This window comes from Macaca nemestrina (assembly GCF_043159975.1).
Source record: "Macaca nemestrina isolate mMacNem1 chromosome 4 unlocalized genomic scaffold, mMacNem.hap1 SUPER_4_unloc_1, whole genome shotgun sequence".
Lineage (NCBI taxonomy): Eukaryota > Metazoa > Chordata > Mammalia > Primates > Cercopithecidae > Macaca > Macaca nemestrina.
This window is the reverse complement of record NW_027257554.1, coordinates 76,013-100,411: the sequence shown is the minus strand read 5'-3', so window position 1 is coordinate 100,411 and position 24,399 is coordinate 76,013. Positions and strand designations below refer to the sequence as shown.

Sequence of the window (24,399 nt, the reverse complement as noted above, 5' to 3'; positions counted from 1 at the left end):
TGATAAAGTTTGCAGAGTTGTCACATACTAAGTATGTAAAACAGGAAAATAAATCATGTAATTTGGAGGTTGAAGCAGGAGAATCAATTGAGTACAGGCGGCGGAGGTTGCAGTGAGCCGAGGCCGAGCCACTGTACTCTAGTCTGGGTGACAGAACGAGACTCGATCTAAAAAAAAAAAAAAAAAAATTGCTGCTTCATGCTAGTAAAGTGGGCAGATTCTACATGCCAACTCTTATTCAAAGGTCACCTAACACTGACTCAGGAACTCTGGCCCTGATGTGCTTGAAGTTTTAATGCTAACAGTGTTAAAGACCACTCCCCCAGGAGCTCTGAACAAGTACTCCAGGTATACGCTGAACAAGACCACACACTCTCTGACCGAAATCTAACTTCACAGACCCAAACTACAGAACCACAGAAGACACTGCTTCTGTCCAACTTTGTGTTCTGCCACCGTTTGTGTCCGTTATTTCCTACAAACCATCTCATTAGAATTTAGGGCACACAAAAGGCCGATACAACAGGGTTACTTTTCAAAGGTTTGGAGGTGAAGAACAGATACAATGCATTAACTTCCTATGGCTGCTGCAACAAATTACCACAAATGCAAACCTCCTCTCAGCCCTGGAAGTCAGGAGTCCCAGGGCTGAAGTCAAGGGGTCAGTAGGTTGTGTTCCTGCCTGGAGTCTCCCAATTCATAGAGGCCGCCATGCAGCTTGGCTCACAGCCCCACACCCCTCTGACCACTGCCCCGGCCTCAGCCATGCACCCCTCCAGCCCCTGCCCCACCCTTGGCCCATGCCCCTCCGGCCCCTACCCCACCCCCGCCCTCAGCCCCACAGCCCTCTGGCCTCTATCTCATCCTCAGGTGTCCTCCTCTGAGGCAGACCCTCGTACTCCCTCTCATCAATGCACATGTGAGGACGCTAGACCCCACCTGGACAACCCAGGGTCCTCCCCCATCTCACTGTCCGTTACAGTCACATCTGCAAAGCCTCTTTTGCCATGGAAACTTCATTATACTAACAATCATTTAACAAGTCCATTATAATGATGTAAAAATGGGCATTGTTTTCCTCCTAATGAACAGATCAGTCACCCATGTAACCTATAAATATTTAACTATTAAATATACAATACTGTAGGGGACAAAGATGAGGAAGACGGTTCCTCCCTGAAAGATGACTGGACCCTAGATGGAGGGATGAACATTCTGAACAGAAGCAACCTAACTCAACATTTGAGTCAGAGAGGCCAAGCAGTAAGACTTTCAAAAAAGCAACCAGAAAGTATGTACCGTGCCTGTAGTTCACAGCTGAGCCTGGCGTCATGAGCATGAGCATGTGGACATGCATACCAGACCCAAGTTTAAGATCAAATATAAGGAGCTTTCAACTGTAGTATTTAACTAGATCTTATTACAAAATAGTTTCTTGATTACAGTTTTTGTCCAAAAAGTTCTCTGCAATTAAATTAATTTTCCCCTAAAAAACACTTCGCCATCTATCATCCCATAAAACCTAAATGGGTATATTAAAGAAAAAAGACAAATGTTTGACTTCGGGGGTTTGCCTACGACTTGGATAAGAATGATTTTCTTCTGGCCAAGCAGGGAGCAGCTGGACCAGACTGGAGGGAAGGAAAAGCAAATTTCCACTCTGACCTCAGTTGGGCACCAGAGTCTTCCCTGTCAGAATGTGGGTGTAGTGCTTCCCACACACTACCCTCTGACAAAACTCAGCCCAAGGGTGTGGGAAAAGGCCGTCTACTTCTGAAAAATCTATAAAGTACAGACACATCAAAAGCTTCAGAAGACTGTAAAGTGCCAAGGAGACCACTGCACCCTTGGAGTTTACAGAAAATGGCCAGCATCACACGTGCCTGAGGTCCAGGTTCAGCTCCCAGCTGCCGCGACACCGTGAGCGCAGTCCTGGCTTCCCCTCTGATGCAGAGAGCTGGAAACTCTGCTGGCAGCACTCAGAGCTCAGAACATTCTAGATGAAAGCAACGTGTTCCTTTTAAAATGGGGAACCGGGGCAGCACAACTGAAGCTCTACGACTCTCTCAACTACTGGGTTTCGGGGTAGCATTAGGAAATCGTGAGAATCCAAACCTCAATTTCATACAGATTCCAAACTCACTGCAGGTTCCAGAGTTTCCTGAAGCATTCTTCCAATTTATCACTCAGGATTCCCTTGCCAAAGCTAATAAAGTCTAAATTCCTTACGGAAAAGCCACCATAAGCACCACCACAAATAAGATCAGCTAACGCCCGCCCTTTGCACCAAACCTATAAACTGTTACTCACAGAAGACTGCGCTGGAGGCAGCTCTCAGCTGACGCCGAATCCGTGAGACTTCATTATCCCCATTTTGGATCGAGTGTGAAGACTGTCAGCAAACCAGGGCCCCAGTGTGAAGTAGAGAACAGATTCTCTGACACCTGCCTGAACATTTTCTTCCCACCTGTCTTGGATATTGAGCACCCTCAGAGCTACTGAGTCACCCACATTTGCAGGTCATTTATCCAGCCACCAGGATAACATAATTATGCGATAAAAATGCCTTCTCAGGGCTTTGTCATACTCAACAAGGCAGCTCAGAAGGCTTGTGTAAGCCCAAGAAAGGGGGAAGCGTCCTCCAAATAGACAAAGACCAAGGAAAACCGTGCAGCGACTCTCTCAAGACAGCAGAAACAGAGCCCGCTGTAGCCTTTCAGGCCATGCTGGCCACAGCCCTGCGTTAGGTGGCACCATTTCCACACATGCAGCCTGCTGGGCCCATTTGAAAGGTCCCGATTGCGAGACACTCACCCCCACTTCCAGTTTCGGCAAGACCCGCTGCAGCCCCACTCCACCGCGGGGGCCGACTGTTCAAGTTTTCCCGGCGAGACCCCTCAGAGCCTGCACAGCGTCTGAGACTGGGAAGCACCAAGGATCCAGAAACGCACAAACCCGTTCTCCTCATGCTGCTTTCTGGGTTCCAAGTTGTCTTAAGAACGAGTCCTGCATAAACCCCGGGCTGCGGAGCCAGCCACAGCCCAGCAGCACCCAGCTCATGTGCTCCACCCACCCCACAGAGGACCACGGAGGCCCCAGCACACTCTGTCCGCGGGGCAAGACACCAGAAACAGCCACAATTCAGTGTTCTGCCACCCACCCCGCTGCCCTAATTACCTGCTGTGATCTGAATTCTCATTGGTTGGGTAGGTGATCCCACAGCTCCGCTGCCCTAATTACCTGCTGTGATCTGAAATTGCATTGGTTGGGAAGGGGATCTCACTGCTCAAGCACTCCCTGCTGCCTCCTTGCAAACAACATAAAAAATCCAAAACCTCTCTGAACGTTTACTATAACCTCAAAACAAGACCCATCACCAGACCAGGGAAGATACACACGCACATCTGACAGCTGGTGGGCGTCAGTGACCGACGCCAAGGCTTCCGTGTGGCGTGTGAAGCGGGAGGCCTGTCACGGTGACTCAGGCTGGGGTCTGAATAGGGGTCTTCCAAGCAACTAGGCAACCAGGACGCACACCCCAAAACCCAAGTCCCCGCACTCATGTACCTGGCAGAAATGCTGCGTGGCCATTGACACCAGTTGTGCACCAAGACCGATCTGTGTCCTGTGGCCCTCACAACGTCTGTACACGTCTGGGCCCAGCACAGGCACGCATGGCACCCTGCTCGCCTCCAGTGGGGCTCTCTCCTACCAAGGGGGATGGCCCTGAAGTCCGTTGAGATTTTCAAAGCTCTACAAAGTCGTCCTTCCTCCTGCTTGTTCAGAAGACCTAAAGCCCTGAAGACACCAGTGAGAATTGACCTAGCCTCTTAAGGCAGCTCAAACACCTAAACAGAGGAACGCTGGACCTCTCTGCCCTCGGGAGCAGCCAATAACCCACTGGGCTAAGCAGAAGGCACAGATGTCACATCCAGAAGCCAGTGGCGCTCACATTTGCATTCCAGGAGCCACCCTTGTGAGTCCCTCCAAGGCTTCCAAGTCCCACTTGATTGTTTTCATCGTATCTCTATAACATCAGAGACATTATATCTCATGGTATCTATGAGATCCTCTCTACTTTTATGAGCATATATGCTCCCTGACTTACCATGGGATGAAACTGTTCCAATAAACCCAGCGTAAGCTGAAAACATCCTAAATAGAAAGTGCATTTGACATAATAGTTTCAACTTACAATGGGTTCATTCAGAGGCAGCCCATCTCGGGCCGAACAATGCACTGAGTGTGACTAGTTCACACCATCACAAGGTTGGGAAAAAAAATCACAAACGTAACCATTGTGAGCCAGGGACCATCTGTATTGTGGTTCCTGTCTTCAGAGACAACAGAAACCTCTTCTTAGACAAGAATCACAATTTATAATCCTCAAAATATTAAACTTAGTTTAACAATCTACAGATTCAAACAAAGCCAAAGTAGGCCCACAAGACCGTTTGTGCCATTCGCTAAGACACACGACTCTGTAATAACCCTCACCACAGCCCCTCAGGGTGAGTCCCAGAGGTGGGTGAGGCTTGTAGCTACGGACACTAACAAAACCAAAATCAGAGTACGCAGGTGCAGTCAAGACATATGACTTCTCCACTAGCATATGCACAAATGTTTATCAGCAAATCTGATCTTTGCTTTAACTCCCTCTCATGACCTAAAAAGGAGTCCACCACACACACACACACACACACACACACCACTTCAAAAACATAATTCGTACTTGCATTCAATTCTGGGCATTTGGAATAGACCTAATGGGGGATTAAACCTCTCCTCCAACCCATTGCTTAGTCTTCTTTGAGGATGAAGGATTTTGCATAACACAAGTCAGCATATAAAAGATCTTGTATAGAAACAGACTTTCAAGTGGTCCTCATTAGAGTGATTCAACTAATATACAAAGGACCCAACACACAGCACAATGTCTATTAGAAGAATGATTAATTTGTTCCCCTCAAAATCCTAATATCTACACAGAAAAAATACCCGATACACATTTTATCATTCTTTACCAGTATAGTCATACAAAGGAGTATCACAAAAGCGAAAGAACACATTTGGTTTGACTCACAGTTCTAAATTTAATATAAAATTGCTAAAACCACCAAGACAAACATGACTATGAAATATTTAACGATCTTCACCTAAATTCAAGTCACCATTCAACCACCAATACCTCTGCTCTCCTTACAGGAACTTTCCAAAAGTAAATTTTGGAATTAACAGGACACATTTTTCTAGTGATAGAAATTAGGAAGAAATTGGTTGAAGGTGGTTCCTTGGCTGTCAAACTTTTTCTCAATAATATTTTGTAAAATAAAAGCATCAAACAGATCTTTACATTAACTTACAATCTATCAAGCAATACTGGAGCAAGCTTTAAATATTAGCCACATTCTGTCAGGGCTGACTAACATTAAATCAGCATCAGTCTCATGTCTTGTAGTATCCACAGCTCATCTTCTCAAAACCACTTAAGATTTCATAATTAACTCAATTAAACAATCTAAGTCATCTCCTTGATCATTGACATGAAGGGATAATTTTCCCCCAAAATAGTACCTCTTTCCTTGACATGATTTAATCTGTGGTTAGAGTATTTAACAGGATTTCTTTCCTTCTTAGAAAATAAAATATACACCTTTCCAATATGAAAAACACTAACTGATAATGCTATAGCTTAACCAGGTCAAAAGGGTTTTTTTTTTTTTTTTTTTTTTTTTTTTTTTTTTTTTTTAAAGTTAAAAAAAGAACCTAACTGCATCTTTGGACCTTATGTGAGGTAGTGTCCAGGGTCACTGGGACCCCCACTTGGTCAGTGCAGCTGGGTACCAATTAAAGACAGAAACCCAAGGGTTCACTCAAAGCCCCTTCCCAGCTCTTCATCCTAGTGGAAGCCATGGGCACAAAGGAATGCGGCATTCCATGGAGGACTTTGGGGAATGGCTGCTTGAGAACATCAAAGTGGCTCACGTCCCCCAAGTATAAAGCCAGTGACTGCTCTCAGCTTCAATGCAGTACCATCCACAGCAGCCAAGGTCTGGAATCACCTGAGTGTCCGTCAACAGGGGATGAAGGGAACGTGACCCGAACATACACAGGAGCAATACTCCACCACACAGCTGAGATCCCTGTCATCTGCGACAGGATGGATGGAGCTGGAGGATATACGTTAAGCAAATGAGCCAAGCAAAGAAATGGAGCATGTTCTCACTCATAAGCAGGAGCTGAGAGCAGATCTCATGGAGGCCAAGAGTAGGTGGTCAACAGGGCCCAGCAGAGCCCACTCATAAGCAGGATGGGCAGAGGCTTGTAACGGGCACAAACACACAGCCTAATGGGAGCACAAGACCTACTATTGATAAATCAGCAGGGGGATGGCAGTGGGTCATCTACTGTGTATTTCAAAACAGCTAGGAGAGAATAACTTGAACATTACCAGCATAAGGAAAAGAAAATATTTAAAGTGAAAGACATCCCAAGTACACAGATTTCATCAATACCGGGATGAATCAAGATATCACATGCACTCTGAAAACATGTACACATATTATGTATCAACAAAAACAAAAACCAATGACAGAACCATTTGTGAAGCATGTGCAGGAGAAGAATGGGAAGCCTGACATGATGTGGCTGTGTGTCCCCACCCAAATCTCATGCTGAACTCTAACCCTTTGTTGGAAGTGAGCCCTGGTGGGAGTGACTCATGGGGGTGGTTTCTAATGGTTTAGCACAATCCCCCAAGTGCTGTCCTCATGGTAGTTCTGAGATCTGGTTGTTTGGAGGTGCATGGCACCTTCCCCTTCACTCTCTCTCCCCTTCCAGCCATGTGAAGACATGCCCACCTCCCCTTCACCTTCCACTCTAAGTTTCCCCAGATGTAGAAACCTGTACAGCCCACAGAACTGTATGCCGATTAAACCTTTTTTTTCCTTATTACCCAGCCTCAGGTAATTCTTTATAGCAGTGGAAGAACAGTACAGTCCTCAGGACCAGCAGTGTTTTCTTTCTCCCCAGCAGCCAACAAGGTCCCACACACTAGCTGGTTTTCCAAAGCCTTTGCCAGAATGCTGAGGCTGTTTTGGGGATACGGACTTTCCCCATCTCTGGCAAACCAGATGGGGCATCCTATTTGCCTCTTACCACCTTTCTCAGACAAACCCTACCTCTGAAACATCCTCCGCCAGGGGCCTCCTTCAGCAGCAGCAAAGCTGAGTATTCCTTGCACCTCCCTTCTTCTGAACAAGTAAACATCTTAAGCTTATTTTTCCATCTTCCCAGCTCATTGAAAAAAATATCTTATGCTTTCTATTTTCCTAACACACACACGGAAGAGAAGTGCCGTGAGGGCAGGGGCTCTTGCTTTCCCGGATCTGAGCCTGGCCCTCAAACACTAGACGAATTCATACTGACACGATATCCAGAAGCAGAAATGCAAATATCCACATGACTTCAAATACCCTAAGGATCTAACAGGCCGAGTGGCCCATGTAACTATGGTTTGTGCTGGGCCATTCAACTGGTGTCCAAATCCCTGTCCAAGTGAGCTCTTTAATTTTGGGACTTTTCAGACAGCTGTTTTTTTGTTGTTGTTGTTGGTGGTGGTGTTCTGTTTTGTTTTTATTAAAGGGATCTATTACAGTTACAATCAAGAATATCCCAGGCCGAGTGTGGTGGCTCATGCCTGTAATCCTAGCACTTTGGGAGGCCAAGGTGAGCTAATCAAATGAGGTCAGGAGTTCAAGACCAGCCTGGCCAACATGTTGAAACCCCATCTCTACTAATACAAAAATGAACCAGCCATGGTGGCAGGCACTTATAATCCCAGCTACTCAGGAGGCTGAGGCAGGAGAATGGCGTGAACCAGGAGGTGAGGCTGCAGTGAGCCAAGATCGCGCCACTGCATTCCAGCCTGGGCAACACAAGACTGTCTCAAAAAAATGAAAATACACCAATACGCCCAGTGAGTTCTTCACCAACATCAGATACATCAGTTTAAAGAAAAATAATATGAATGCATGTTTTTAAATTTCAGTGTTGAATTTAACCATATCTTTTAAGAAAATATGAAGATAGAAGTTCCCCAAGGATCGGGGGAGAAAAAAGCAGTTAAGAAAATGTTAAAACCTCAGGAGAAAAACAAGTATGGGGTAAGACCTCAAGGCAAAACTTTTTCCTTGCACTTTGATTTCAAAAGAACAGAGATGCCCAAAATATGAACTCTCCCATCTGCATTTTATATTCCTCTCTGTCCTTTGAAGGACTGGAGATGGGATTCCAGGTTCCAAAGTGCCCGGCCAGGGCTCACATCAGGCCAATTCCTCTACGTCCTTTGAAAGGCTGGAGATGGGATCCCAGGTTCCAAAGTGCCTGGTCACGGCTCACATCAGGCGGCATCTTTCACAGCTGTTTACTCCCCTGACTGTGCTTAGAGAGCTCTGTGGCCCAATTTACACAAAAAGGTCCTAATTTACACACGTTCATCACTTTGAGCAGAGTCTCAAGAAATGAGACAAATATTGACACTCCACAGAAGCAAGTATTCTCTTCCGAAAAGTCAAGTGTGAGGTTCCCATGAGCCAGGCAGCTTGGTTACAGAAAGCACTGGCTGACTTGCTGGTTTAATGTTAAATGCATTTAAAATGTTAAGTGATCCGGCCCCCCTCCCAGTGGGTGTGTACGTTGAGCTGGTTGCAGTAGTGATGCACAGACCACGTGGTTTTGCTTCAAGCAGAGGACCCCACACCCAGGAAGAGGCCAAAGGACGGCATCGAGGTCTAGGACAGTTCTAAGGAGAGCTGCAGTCTGAATGCCTCGTCTGCAAGTAGTCTCTCATTTCAGAGGAAATCACTGAACAGAGTTAGTAACACGTGAATTTTAAAAATTCATATTTCTAATTTCATCCCATTAGAACTTTTGAAGAGCAGATGTGCACCTGCTCCAAGTCAATGAGAGGACACTCAGTCCCTCACAGGTCCTCGGCCTCCGCCTCTCACCTAGAGAACGTCAGCTCAAGCCAATCACAGCGCAGTGCGATTTTCTATAATATGCACGCCTGCATCTGAGCTGAGATGTGAATGTCTGGAATGTGCCTGCCAGGCCCAGGAAGAACTGCAGCAGCTGTGGGGACATAAGCCGCTAAGGAATCCGATTTGGAGGGAACTCGAGGCAACTAAAACTAGTTCCACTGGTTTTTCTTAGCAAGGCTTGACCAGGCAAACTGTTATCACTGTTGCTAATTCATGGTAATTGGGATGGGGACTTAACACTAAGTAATTAGAGCAATTCTAGAATTTGCTACTCAATTACAATGGCACAGATTCCTGAGAATGGAAGAACTGTTGCCCAGGAATAGAGTTCAACAGGTCCTCCCCATACCCCAGGAAACATGACATTTCCATGCACCCCTGCTTTGTTCCCTGGCCACCTGATCTCAGCCGTCTGATGGCATCACTCCCCAGAGCTGGAAACACCTGACCTCTTGTCACCCTCCCATCTGCCCTGCTTTCCTCCAGCCCGGGAGACTCAGCGATGCCCACATACAGGACCAGGAAACCAGGGTTATCCTAAACCAGTGCCTGCATTCAAAGTCCTCCATGGCAGGACAATCACCAACGGCCAATACTCCCAGAACCTTCCACCTCAAAACGGGAGCACATCTGGATTCAAGCTGACAACGCTGCATTCTCTTTGCCATGTACATATGGAGGCATGTCAGGTTCCACCTAAAGGTATCAAGTTTCACGCTGGTCAGGAGCCCAAACCTAGTCACTCTGCATGATCTCAATTCACCATCCACAGAGAAGCCTGCAGTTTTCCTCTGGTGCACGGTGTGGACGGTGGATGCATTTCCTCTGAAAACTTGGAGACGGGATCCTGGCCAAGGAGGCCAGTCACCCTAGCCCCTGCAAGGCCCAGACGTGCCCCTCTGCTGTCTGCACACAGTACCCAAGTCTAGCAGTGCTGGCTCTGTGGTGGGATCCATCTGGGCCTCAGAGGACCCGGGGCACAGGAACCGTGCAGCCTGGCTGTAGCCAGAGGCCTAAAGGATCCCCACGAGGCTCTCCAGCCAAGGTGCCCCCACCACAGGCAGAGCCATTCAAGAGAACTGCCAGCTGAACCGGAAACGTCCCAATCTGCTCAGCCAACACAGAAAGATAACAGCCACCTACAGCTGCTGAGCCCCGAAACGTGGCCACTGGGCCTGAAGGGCTGAATCCGGAATTTAATCTGTGAAGTTCTTTTCAAATGTGTTTGGCTATGTAATCAAATCTTTATTCTAATTAAATTTAAAGGAGCCTCTGGCTATGGGCTCCCTTGTCGGGCATCACAGCTCCAGGGAATAAGAATGGGAAGGAGACGCCCAGAGCCTCTCTGCATTCTCCGCCCTAATTCAGCACGTCATCATAAGGAAAGGCACTCCAGCAGGAGAGGTGTGCACAGGAAGAACTGGGTTGGCCCTGACACAAGCATGACCCCCATGGCATCACAGCTGCCTCAGCCAACAGGCAAAAGACAATGATGCCCACCTGGACAGGTCACCGGATGTGATGATGCACCCCAAGCCCTAGTCCCACAGCAGCCAGAGACCACCCGCTGCTCGTCCCAGGTGAAACACAAGCCCTAGTCCCACAGCAGCCAGAGACCACACGCTGCTTGTTCCGGGTGAAACAGGCAGAGCTGCCCGAGCCCTCAAAAGCAGGAAGAATTAAAGAGGCAATTCCCGTGATTCCCACAACACATGACACTCCTGGGAGACAGACACAGGCTTCGCTGTGAAAGTGCAGAGGACGGTGCAGTTCCTAGGTGGGCTGCTTCTTCCAACGATCAGGGAAGAAACCAGATCCGTTTCCTTGTAGGAGAATCATTTGTACCGTGATTAGACAGAAGGTGGCCGATGTTATCAAATCATCAAACACCGCACGGCTGTGTCTCCAAGGCGGGCCTGGAAACTTCCAGCCACCCGCCTAGAGGCCACAGTGCTTACAATGGAGATACGGGTGACTGAGGTCTGGCTTCCTCAGGGAAGCCAAATTTGAACTTTCTTCACTGAGGAATCGCTCATTTACAGTCACTCACCCTCAATGCAGAAGAGGGCTCAAGACACTGCACCAGACTTCAACACTCAGGGTTAGGGTCAGGGTCAAATTCACAAGATTTACAAAATGTATTTACTTGGGATGCCGGAAGAGATGTAGCTTCACACCGCCCCAGCTGCAGGGTTTGCTTAGCCCTTTCACCAGTGGATCTCACCAACAAACACATCCATGCCTCATCCATGGCAGCACAGAAAACCACTTGGAAGACAGCCACTCCCACCAAGCTTCCTGACTTTGGTGTTTAAAATCTACATCATTTAAAATCTGTATCTCATACGTGAGATTACACTTCTCCGAACAGACATTGCGATTGTCATTTCACCCAAAAGGGCTTTAGGAAATGACACGCGGTCCAGACGCCAGAGGTAGCCTAATTCCTTTGTGCCTGTATGGAGGCTTCACAGATACAGCCCGGTCACATTAATGACCATATGAGAAGCTCAGGGCATAGACGAACTCAGTGCTGAATTTTTCCATTTTTCGCCCTTTTGTTTTATCCAGAAGACAGCTGAGAGGCGCTCCGGCAGATCATCTCCTTGAGTATAATGACTCCAGCCACTTCTCTTCACCCCAGGTCACCCCTCAGTCACACGCTTTTGAGAAGCCAAAGCAATTCTGTTCTCTTCACGCTGGGTTCCAAGCACTAAATTCCTCCGTTTTATCAATTAGATTATCAAGCAGTCGTTTGTAATCTGGACTGCAATCTGATACAAAATTTAAGGCTAATTTAGGTTGCGGTAACAGCTCCTATTTACGTTATAGACAAGGCATGAATGAAAACTTTGATCTGTTCATAGGACCAATTTTGTAAACAAACCAATTATTCAAGCAATGATTGTCTTCAGTTAGATGCAAATTTCTTTGCTCATAAAAGATTTTCCAGTAGGAATTTTTAAATCCATGGTCTGTGTTTCCTGAGCCTGTCTCTGCACCATCCCCTGAGTGCACAGCAGAACTCAGGGCATCCCATCAGCAGGCCCACTGAAGAGAATAAGCCCACAGCCCCCAGCCCAGGAATCAAGTCCGAGCCCCAGCAGCCCCTCGTCCAGCCGGGACTTCCTCACCAGCACAGCACCCAGAGGTCTTCCAGGTTTAATGCCACGTGTGCGTGGAAAGTAGAGTGCTGGAAAGACCACAGGGGACATTCTACAAATGCAAATTCCCTCCTGGAACAGCCCAGCAACCCTCTGTACCGTCCTCAAAGTACCCATGCCAGGCAGGCATAGAGAGTCTAATGGGGTGCCTAGGAATCAGCATTTAACACAATTCTGATGAATAAAAAAGTTTGAGAGGCCGGTCAGCGAGGGGCTGCTGTGGCCTCCACTCATTTGCAGGCTCCGAAGAGACACCGATTCAGGTAACAGGCCAGACAGGACAGGACAAGGATGGGAAAGTGGAGGGCAAATTCCATGGACCACCAACCACCCCGCCATCCCCACTGAGACTCTGTGATTTAAGGAGAAGCAAAGCCAGGGAGAAAAGATGCTCGCACCATGCGAGGGACTGAGATTTCACCTAAAACGCACAGCATGTGGCTGAGGGCCAAGGTTGGGTAAGCCAGGAGCACAGAACGGGATTCACAGGCCCAGAGGTGCCCCCCACACCCAGACCCCGGGTAGACCTCCCATGTACTGCCTGTGTCTCCTGCCTGGTTTATTTCCTTCCCCCCTTCTACTGTGTTGGTTTCTCAGCCGCCCCCCACCACCACACACCCCTCTCTACATGCTTGGTGGACTGAAAAGGGCGGGGGGGGGTGGTAAGAGCTGGGCTCTGGGGCCAACGTCCTGCCTGAGACATTAGTTCCAACCCACCCAGCTGTGATGTGAGCCCGAGATTTCTCAAATATGAGATGGGAAGGTAACTGAACCCACTTCCCAGGATGGCTGTGGAGACTGAGATCACATAGCTACACGTCAGCGTCCAGCACACGTGGGACCCCAGCCGTGTTGCCCTTGGTGGGAATCCCTCTATGCCCCCTCTGCTACCAGAGCCAACTCCCAGCAGTAGCTGTGGAGGGTGCATCCTCTATTCCCACTCCACTCACCTATCGCTCCACCCAGTGACCTGCCACGCAGCGGCCACCAGCAAATCCGGCCCCACTGGATAACCGACCACCACCAACCTCCCCCCACTTTGAGGCATCTTCCACTTGCAGTTCCGAAGCAGGGAGAAACCGCCCTCAAGGGCGCTCACCTGTTCCTTATTGCACGTAATGACCAGCCACGCAGGGCCACCAGCAAACCCGGCTCCACCGTCCAGGTTCTGGTGGGTTACTGCCCCCCTCCCCCACTTCCTCCGGCGGTGTCTGGGAGGCTCAGAAACTGCCCTTCAAGGGCACTCATCGGTTCCTTATTGCACTAATACCTCATTTACAGAAGTCCACTTTGACTTCCAGCACTGCAAGTGTGACAATTTAGGAATCCTGCTTGCAAGCTCCAAGAGCTTGAGGTCACGTCCACCTCACCAGCATCCCAGAGACCCAGCACTGTCCCACTCTGTGTTTAAAATTCCAAAATACTCTTTCAAAATGCTACTGGCATTTGGTTTGCACATAAAACGCTAAAAACCTTCCAGTGAAACAAATATCTTCAACAGTTGGATTCAATCATAACATGTGAGTTACACATCTGCCAAGTTGTAAATCCTCATACATTTATAACATTTTATGTATGGTCAAACGGTTCATTAATATAAATTATGAAAGTCTCTAAGAAACAGATTTTTTTCTGGCATTAGATGGCCAAAGGAAAACTGGGTTCTGGTTGGCTTGCAGGCCTGTAGAGGCAGACATATCTGCTGACACAACCAAGCTCCTTCCCACTGACATGGCCGCATCCCAGGCCCCTCACCCGGACGCCCGCAGGCCCCTGGAGGAGCAAGCTGACCTGCCCACATTTCTCAAATACACAACTGTTGCTCACACTGCAGATAGAGTTCAAGGCACGAGCAGGCCACCACGCTAAAAATACCACGCAGCGTCCACGCCAGGTGACGGTGTTTTCACTCCATCCCAAAAGCCCCATGTATGAGTTTACAGCCATGATTACTACATGAATTTTTAGACCCTCAAGACATACTTTGTTTACTTTTATGCAACAAAGTTAAAAGACTATCACTCAGATATAGGCTCTGAAACTGTGGAATAATTATTTGGGAACAGAGCCTCTGCCAGATCAGGATAAGCACTTGGGACAACACCCCGTGACCTCGGTCCACACAAACCCATCCAGACCAGAGGCCTCCCGCACTGCTCTGTAATTTCTGTAAATGAGGTATTAGTGCAATAAGGAACAGATGAGTGCTCTTGGAGGGCAGTTTCTGAGCCTCCCAACCACACGGCCACATTAAGGCTGAAGCCGCACCACCTCCAGAAACACTGTCCGTCGCCGAGGTGTGCCTGGCTTCTGCCTTTTTCCAGAACTTAACAAAACCTGAAAGGACAGGTCTGTGTAGAAAACCACAAACTACTTGCGATTCCTCTTCCCAGGTCAGGCTGTAGGAAGCTCGTCTCGGCCCTCACCGTGTTCTGACCTTGGTTCCCATAAGAAATAAAGTCAGATTTCTAGTCCCTGTCTCCTGGGCGGTGTGGCAGGCATACATACCTTCAGTTACATGAGGAAAGGCGTGGCGAGTCCCCTTCCTTCAGTAAAGCTGCACAGTTCCCCGAACCCTGATGCCATCCCCCTCACGCCACTGTGAACACCTGGACAGAGCACATTTCAATGCGTGCACCTTCGTGGGCTGGTTTTCTATTTCTCCACTAAATCACCCCAAAGTTAGCGCCCTGAACACTGACTTATTTTCTCCCATTTCTGAAAGCTGGAGTCCAAAACAGGTCCCACCAGCTAACGTCGAGGTGTCGACAGGGCTGGCTCTGGGGAAGCGACCGTCTCCTCGCCTCCCGCAGCCTCTAGAGGCTTCCGCATCCCCTGGTCCATATGGCACCTACTGTCTTCAGGATCCACAGCAGCCCTGACGGCCCCTCAGCAGGAAGACGCAGAATATCAGGAGCCCGGGCTCCAGTGCTAGGGCCAAGCCTCCGCACCCTCCCAGCTCCTCACACACGCCCGTGCGAGCTAATAGAGATTCCACTTTAAGTAGTGTCACCTGTGTAAGGGGTAAGTGCCCAGCTGTGAACTGGTTAACCTCGCTCACACAGACCCCGGGAATAACCTCACAGGCCATGGACCACTTCACAATGAGTGACCACCTGCTCGGGGACCTCCATGGCCCAGTAGAGCCCTCCGGTGCCTCCCCGTGGACTCAGGGTCTGCAGCACCAGAGGGCCCTGGATAAAAAAGACAGCTCCCATGTCGGGACGCACTCACCAGCGGTTGGGTTCCCGGTACTTTAAGTAGCCAAGGTGGACAAGCCGGGCCCTGTGCAACTCCATCACAAGAATAACGGCTGCACGTGGTGAGTGAACGGGTGACCACCCCTCAGCCCAGATGGCCACACTAAGCACATCACCTCCGTGACCTCCAATGAGACTCAGCTGCTGGCACAGTCCAGGTATCGGCCCCCAAGAACATTCTGGATCACAATTCACAGTAGTGATTGCGATCAGGGCCACACATGGCTGAATGTATTTACAGGAGGATGCCACAGCCGATCTGGCTGGACTGAGAACATTTCCCACTGTACATTCTTACAACACCATTTTATTTGCGCTTTATTAAACTTTTACGGCTTTTTTCTACTTATCTACTTTATGGGAGTGTTTCTTGTTCTTATGACTGCAGTGATACTTTAAGCTACAACTATTAATGTGTAAAATTAGTTTGGAAGACGCCTTCTCATTAAACATTTCACAAGCAAGCAGTCAGAGGCACCTAACCCGGAGGCCTGTTTTCTTCTCTGAGCCAAACCTACATTGGACTCAAAGAAAAGGGCACAAGGAGAGGGGCTGGATCTCCAGCGCCCATTCCTAGGGGCCCTCCTGGGGAGCAGATATGGAGGGAGAAGCCCTGGGCTATGGCACCGTCGTACTAAAGAAAAGTCCATTTGGGTAAATGTAAGTGCCAGACTTAAGAGATTAAGTAAACCATGAAAAGAAACCACTAACCACAGCTTCTCCAAAACAGAACTAAACTCCCTTTAGTTTGAATTGGAAAAGCAGAAGTGCTGATCAGGATACAAAAAAAAAAAATGACAAAGTATCTGAACACAGGAGAATAATCAAGGGCCACTGTCTCTTCCTGTGTCAGTGGGAGCTTCGCATCTAAGCTGGATTTAGAAGGTTGCTGCTTTGGACTGAAAGTTATCCTCAAACCGTTTGTAAGCAAGTGGAGCAGAACGCTTCAATTATTTCAAGGTTTAGCGGTAAAGCTCTGTAACTCTCAGAACTATTTTAATTGGTGTAAATTTTAAAGTGACTCAATCTGTTGGCTGGAGTATCTAACGGCTTACCCACGGGGTCATGTTGGAAAATTATTCCAATTGCCTTTTTTTCCTACTGAAGATGCATTTGAACGTTCTTGTAGTTTGCAGTTGGCTGGTTCTGATGTTTGGTCCTGAGGAGGTCCAAGTACCCGGAGAGGAAGAATCTGAAACCTCAAGCCATTCGAGTGCTGTCTGGGGAGATGGAGACCCCAACCCGAGGGCCACTGACGGACTCAGCACGGGCGCAGGGCCGCCCGAGGAAACGGGCCACGTATTTGCCGCTTACAAAACAACATAAGCACGCACCCCTAGTTGTGCACACACGCTCTGTACACGCTCACGTCTGCCCATACCAACACCAGCACACAGCCCCAGGTGTGCACACACGCTCTGCACATGCTCACATCTGTCCGTGCCAACACCAACACACAACCCCGAGGTGTGCACACACGCCCTGTACACATCTGTCCCACCAATGCCAGCACATATTCTGTATGCACTCACATCTGTCCCTGCCAATGCCAGCACACATCCCCAAGGTGTGCACACACGCTCTGTACACGCTCACATCCCTCTCTGCCAATATGAGCACACACCCCCAGGGGTGCACACACGCTCTGCACATACTCATGTCTGTCCCTGCAGCCTGAGTCAAACAGTCACAGAGACGCAGAGGAGGAGGAGGAAGGACGCGATGGGCACCGAGGTCCTGGGCCCGTTCCCCTCCCTACCTCGGGAGAGACCCCTCATGTGATCCTGCCGTCACTCACCCTTCCGCCTCCATCCTCCATTCTCCCACATGGATCAGGAGGACGCCCACTGCACAGAGCTGTGATGAGCATGAACAGAAGACGGCAGAAGCTCACACCGATGTGCTGAGCACGGGGCCTACGGAGTGCTTCTTTCTGCTGTGGCTGACATCATCAAACAAGAGGCTGACACGAGAATGTCACTCGCTGAGAAACTGAAACGTGTGACCTAGGAGCCTCTGAAGGTCTAAGAACAAACCAACAAACCAAACGGTTTTGTTTGTTTTTCAAACACCATAGCCTGTTTTTTCTTTTTTTTCATGCTCTACCTTGGGTATTATTTATTTTAATTTCAAATTAAGTCTAATAAATACACAAAATCACAGGACCGAGCATGGAGCATTGTTTCACTTCATGTCCTCCAGCCTTTAGGACACATTAAGGAAAGACATGATTCCAGGATTCCCATTAGAAAGGCTGCCCTGAGGCACCTGCTGGAGCAGCCAAATTGTAGCACTTGATGCTGCCCCCAAGCTGCTTGAATGAAGCAGAAGATTCCGGAGGTCTCTTCTCTTCTGCCCCTAGCCCAGGAGAGAAGGTGGGAGGAGAAAGGTGAGAGAAGACAGGAAGAAGGAGGGGGGAGTGAGGGAGAGAGGAGGGGAGAGGGAGGGAGACAAGAGGGGGGAGAGAGGAGGGGGGAGGGAGGGAGAGACGAGGGGCGAGAGAGGGAGAGAGGAGGGGGGAGAGAGGGAGAGAGGGGGGAGAAGGAGAGAGGAGGGGGAGGGAGGGAGGAGGGGCATGTTCCATCCACCAAGGCAGCTGCACTGCAGAGAGAATGGAGGATGTGTTGCTTCTCAGGACAGCAAGTTCAAGCTGTTTATAATTGTTAGCGTAAACAGTGACGAGCTGAGGACAGGGCTGCAATTGGAGATGACAACGTTTTATTTTCATAGTTGATATTGGGGACCTGGGCCTAAAGCACCATGCCTTGCCCTTTTTCCAGATGGGCCAATGCCTCTCTCTACTTGACTCTATTTGACTAAATACCCGATATTGACTAGGAATTATGACGTGGAAATGTTAAGCTCAGTCCAGTTCAATTCAGGAAGCATTTATCAAGAAACTCCTAGACCAAGGGCTGTGTTAGACACTGGGTATGGGGTGACGGGGATACGAAGATGTGGAATTAGAACTCAAGAAGCTCAAATGCTCTCATTTAATTCCCTAATGCAATTACCTAGCTTCAACCTGATGGCTGTAATGTCTAAATTCACTTTTTCTTTATTCCAGTTCTACATAACAAGGCATAAATAATCACAGAGGAATGATTCTGTGTTGGACTATTCAGTGGACAGAGAAGAGCATTCTGACCGGTGTGAGACACTGTCTCCGTTCCCAGGGAGCCCGTGAGGTGGATGCACAGAGTACACGCGTGAAGATTCAGGAGCACGAGCGTCAAGTGATGGGAGGGGCACGGAGGCAGCACCAGAAAGATGCCTGCTGAGAGGCTGCTGCAGCCAGGCTGGCCGGGAAGGTCACGGGAGTGGGCACAGGCATCTCCCTCCAGCCGCACTTGGTTTTCATGAGGACGCGCGCAGGGAAGGGGATGACACCGAAATGCTGTGGCGCTGAGGGGAGGAGGAGAGGGACACAGGGCCGAGGGCTGGCCACCACCCCTTGAGTCCATGCCCCTCTGAACGCTGCCAAAATCAGCCCCAACGGGGAGAAATGAGGTGGGTGAAAGAGGTGGACACACTTGGCTCCCATGGAATTCACAGATTCCAGTCATTAAAAATCCCTTCTGAGTTTTCATCTGGAAAACTTTGCAAATGTATTTAGGGACAGGAGGCAGAAGATGAAGCCAACACAGTTGGGCTCAAACCGCCACCCTTCTCCTTCTCTCTGCATCCGGGACCCTCCCTGGGCCCCTGAGTGCGAGAACCCGGAGCTGCCCAGCCCAAGGGCGTGGCTCCTGATCAGAGGAGGGAGCCGCACGGCGGGGCCCCCAGCACGTGGATGGCAGGATCTGTGCTATCTCAGTCCCAGGGCCCCAAGCAGAGAAGGCCTGGGGCTCCCAGCTGAAGTTTTGCTGTCTCCTCTTGTCACCAAAGTCGAAAAGAACTGAGTGGGACCAACGCCGCACCTGGCGGCTCCTCGGTGGCTGCCGACGTGGCCCTCAGGCTGCGGGTGAGACCTTCTAGGGGAGCCCAGACAGCGGTGATCATCACAGCCACGAGTGCTCCAGTTGCCCCAAAACTCAAGCATAGCCTGAGGAAGGCAGCGCCCGCTCAGATCCCCGTCCGGGCTTGTGTGGCACACTGGAGAGGCACACGGCACCAGAACATGGCACTTTAAGTGGCTTTGTGGTGTGTAGGAACACAAAGTGGGGTCTCGAGTGGCTCAGAAGTCACTCCCACCAGCCTGCGGGACCCGGACGGCCCCTTTGGACTGGCTAGAGTCTCTCCAGGGCGGGCTCCAAAGTCCCAAGGATGAGGTGAGCGTCGGTCTTGCTCTGAGGAAGGCCCCTGACAAGTATCCTGAACATGCAGGCACACAGCTGGCTGACTCATTTGAAGGGACCTGCTGAGCCACAAGCCAGGGTTGGCTAGAGAGAACTCAACTAACACACGAACCCTGCCCAGGCGCCCACCTGGGGCGCCCACGAGAAAACTACAGAAGCTGTGAAGACGGAGGTGTCCACAGGGCTGGGAGAATCCTGGGAGAAGCCGCACTGGGGACCGGGAGGGACGGAGGGCTGGGCCCCACAAGCAAACGAGGGAGGCACTCGGTGCCCTGTAGACTCCTCTGCACTCACAGCTGCAGGCCTGGCTGGCAACACGACCTTGTCTGCAGGGGCCCAGGAGCACGTGTGTTTGGCAGGAGCTGCCCTCCTGGAGCCACACTACGGGTACCGTCATTTTAGAGGCAGGTACCTGATATCAGCTATGACAATCAACCATGCCACCCTGTATTACAGCCGTGTCCTCAGCGGGTCACTCTTTGTGCTGACAATTACAAAGAGTTTGAACTCACTGTCCAAAGAGGCAACAAGCCCTTCATTATCAGGGCCACAGCCTCTGTGTAGCCCTCCACCCCCGCCGTTTCCCGTCGGGGCAACATGAAAACCCATGACGGTGACACAGAGCCAGTCCAGTAGCTTCAGTGCAAGAAAAATCACAAAAACTCAAACACATCCTAAACATGGGCAGTTGGTAGGAGCAGATTCCTCAATTCAACCTGTTCAGAGGCTTTCTGGGCTAGCACAGCTCTGATCACAGGCTTGCGCTTTCTGCTCCCCGTGAAGGGCGGCAAGGAGGCCGGGCTCTGCCATTCTGCAGGCTTCGCTACGTGGAACCTGCCCTGTGGCCTCGGTGGCCTGTGCCAGACAGCGTAACCGTCGCCCGCAGTGAACACTCGGCACAGCGCAGCAGGCTTGGGGAAGAACAGAAAGTGACCTCTAAGCCTGCAGAAGACGCTAAGCCACGCACAGCCTCACGCGCACTGCGTGTCAATCGCCTCCGAAGCAGGAACGAGCTCTTTATAGTTCCAGTAAATGCAAAGGCCGCCCTGGAAAACTGCGTGAACCTTTCTGACAACTCACAGGTGGGGAGCCACTGCCTGAGACACAAAGGTAAAGAATTAACCTGAAACTGCATATTATAAAACTTATTTTTAAGTGGTGGCGCTGAATTTAAAAGACTCCCAAAAATACTGCATTAGAAAGTGACAGAGTGAAACCGTGAGGCTGACCACAGGAGTCCCGGGAAATTTCACCAAATGTTACGTCAAAACTGGGAAACAGAAGAACCGCACCTGATGAAACATTCGATTAATCACTTGAGTCCTCCCCGCATACGAAGCTCTGTAAAAAGTGTTCCCAGAAGGTAAAGTGAGCAGGAGGGCTGTGAACACACAAAGAGAGAGCCACTTCGTCCACGGACCACAACAAAAGAAACGCTAACGAGTGCCTATGACACGCTGGAGTCCAGGGCTCTGGGTGCAGCTGGGACGGGGATACTCAGGGTCCCACTGTCCAGAAGGGAAACCAGGGTGGAAACACCAGGGAGCCTGTCCCAGGGTGCAGAGCCAGTGAACGGTGGTTCATACTGGGCCAATCCCAGCTGCCAGGCTCTGGGGCTCCTCGGGACAGAATCCTGTTGGCTTCACTCTGGGGTGAGAGAGGCGGCACCATCCCCCAAAGGCACCTGGAGAAGTGGTGTTACCCTCCATCCCGGTCCCCGGCGTTACCCTCCATGCCCCTGTCCTCGGCGTTACCCTCCATCCCCCTGTCCCTGGTGTTACCCTCCGTCCTCTCTCCCCAGTGTTGCTCACCATCCTCCTCACCTCCAGGCCCCTCTCCCTGTCCTCCCTCACTTTCCTGTTCAGCCAGAGCACATCACATGTCTCTTCCCTTTTCAAGAGGCTCAGCTGCACCCAGAGGCATTCCAGCCTATTCGGGATGGGGCATACACCCTGGGGAAATGCCAGCACAGGGCCGGAAGGGCCTGAGACCCTCTCACTGTCGCCCAAGAAGGATGGAACAGCCCACAGTCACGCTGATTGTCAGGCAGGATGAAAACTTCTGTGTCCGAAATGCTCTTTTCACTGGAACTGTTCAGATCATTCGTGAACGAATCCGTTAAGTACCAGCAAGGGCCATTCCCACTTATTCTCTGGCTACAGTTTTCCACCCACCAGCAACCACACTCCTAGGAATTATCCCTAACACACAATCAGCGCCTTGTGCCTTTAGGAAAACCTCTTTCTCTCCAGCTTTGTCCTCCTTCCACAAAAGGTGCCTCTGACTGCCTCACTCGCCACACCAGGATTTCACTCGGCTACGGAGGAAAATCTGCGTGGGGCTCAGAGGTGGGTGGTCCCTGCATGGGCAGCAGGTCTGTGACATCCTCCAAGGAGCCTGGCCCAGGCCTGCCTCACACGCCAGGACTCTGCCTTCTGGCCCTCGGGCCCCCGAAGCTGCTTTCCCTCCAGGTGTCATGCCCCGGGCAAGAAGGCTGGACAAGGGCCCAGGGCTGCTGTGGGTCGGGAAAGCCTCCTGACACTTCCCACTCCAGGAACCCCCATCAGCATCCCAGCATCTGGACCTGTGTCACCAGCCGCTCCACCGTGCAAGAGAATTGGATTTTCAGCTGGGTGTGCTGCTTCCCTAAACAAAGTAGGGTGTTGTTACTGAGGAAAAAGGAAAAAATTGGCATCCTCTGGGCAAAACTGCGACATCCAGCCACCGGTTCTCACCACCCCAGAGATGTCCACCCAGGGCAGATAGTGTCTTCGACCAAGCGCCACTGACCCAGAGTGCAGTAATTAGTACACTTTCACCAGAGTCACCCACTCCTTCACCTTTACACCCAAGAAAAACATGTTTGCCAGGCAAATTAGGTGTCCAGGAGGTGTAAGGAAACCCCAAGCCTGCTTTAAGCCTCAGACTTTTGAGACCGTTGAGGGCCGTGCACACAAGAGCAAGGCTTCACCCGAAAGCTCTGCTCCTGCCAGACATCATGGACAGACCGCACAGCTCAGCCACATGGACCCTTCCAGGGGACCTCCATGGTACACGCAATGATGTACACTTCGTTCAGCCTCGAACAGACCACGCCCTCATTACAGGGTCGGTGGTCCACCTCCTGCCATCAGCCCCCCACCTCACCGAGGGTCTGTGTCTGCATCTGAAATAACTTTGCTGTTTTACCTGGGTACCAAAATGCAGCATCGTGATGTTTAAAGGTCTTTAAATACCAACACTCCGGGTGCAGTCCTTGTCACTTAAATCGCTCACTCGATACAGGCCTCACTCACAACTCTGAGGTAGCTCATACCTTCCCTACCTAACCAAGGAAGAAACGAAGGCATGGAAGCTGCAGCTCCTAAGGATTAGGATTAGGATTAGGATTCAATCTAAGGATTAGATTAGATTAAGGATTCAAACCAGTGATCTTCGTCGCATGCTGACCTACCTCTCAGGCTGAGATAACGTTCAAAATTAACCAGGTAGAACAGCGTTCCATAAATCAGCTGGAAATGGTCCTTGTGGATGGGCCTGTGGTTACTCCCTGAAGAACAAGACCATTAGCCCAAAAATCCACCTGTGTCACACTCAAATGCTTACATATCCAATTATTTTTAAAATCACCCAATCAAGCATGTTCACAACCATTTAGAGCCATATAGATTGTCTGCTTTGCTGACAATCAACCCAAGACCTCTGTCGGCAAAGGGCACGGTGCCAGGTCCAGAGAAGGTGGGACAGAGACACAAACAGGAACCTCTCCATCCCTGGGAGCCTTGCTCTGATGGGCCCGTGAGGACATGGTACAGACCGCGGGGCACAGGCAGATGGCAGGCCAGAAGAACGGGCTGCATTGCTGGGAGGCAGTGCTTTGAGCTCTAATGGATGGAACACTGCTAAACAGCGAAGGTGGAGAGAGGGCATGAAGAGGCAGCAAAGCACAGCCAGCCTCGGGGAACCAGAAGCCACAGGGACATCAGGTTGGGTGCTGCTGTCTGCTGCCCACTGGCTGGGGGACTGTACTGGGCCTGGAGGGACATCCCTGACACTCCCCACAAGATGCCAGGGGCACCCCCAGCCCCAGGTGAGAACCACGGATCCCATGGCGAATGAGGCCAGCCTGTGGGAAGTGGGGCTGGGACAGTTCTGCACAGCTTAATAGGAAAGTTGGGTTCTATTTTGTGGGGTTTTGGACACGCCGATGGCTAGTCAGGGCTGTCCGTCAGGAAGTGATTTGAGGACAGACTAGAGAAGGGGCTGCCAAGGGCAGCGGAGCATTCGCTGCCTGGGTCCAAGGAAAAGGAAATAAAGGCTCGCGATGTGACAGTGGGGGGGAGCACAGAGGGAAGGAACTGGTGGAGACACAGGACTGGCCCCGCACAGGGCTTTGAGCAGCTTCCTGGGGGTCGTCCTATTAATTCTCCTCATGGTCCCAAGAGGCGGCTGTAAGGATCCCTCTCCTGAGGACAGAACTGCTCCAGAGCCACACAGCGAGGATCCACAGAACCAAGATCCGGGCCAGCTCCAAAGCGGGTGAACTTGACCCCTCACCCATGGTCCTGAGACAGGGATCGGAACCCCCTGGACACACAGACACAGGAACTGCAGGAAGGGGAAATAGACGCCC

At 50.4% G+C, this 24,399-nt stretch overlaps 1 long non-coding RNA gene across 11 annotated transcripts in view; it reads right to left on the bottom strand.

Annotated features, from left to right (window-relative positions):
• The window catches only part of LOC139361026 (uncharacterized), a 570,651-nt gene that overhangs the window by 502,384 nt on the left and 43,868 nt on the right, over positions 1–24,399 (bottom strand). For 3 of the 11 annotated variants that reach the window (XR_011618607.1, XR_011618599.1, XR_011618600.1), the window contains exon 1: positions 2,311–4,489. The exons of 2 other annotated variants lie outside the window; for them this stretch is intronic. This is a non-coding gene — a long non-coding RNA (uncharacterized lncRNA). Of the gene's footprint in view, positions 1–2,310; positions 4,493–17,266; positions 17,582–24,399 lie in introns of those variants that run through there. 6 more of the 11 variants (XR_011618606.1, XR_011618604.1, XR_011618605.1 and 3 more) reach the window with 5 other exon arrangements.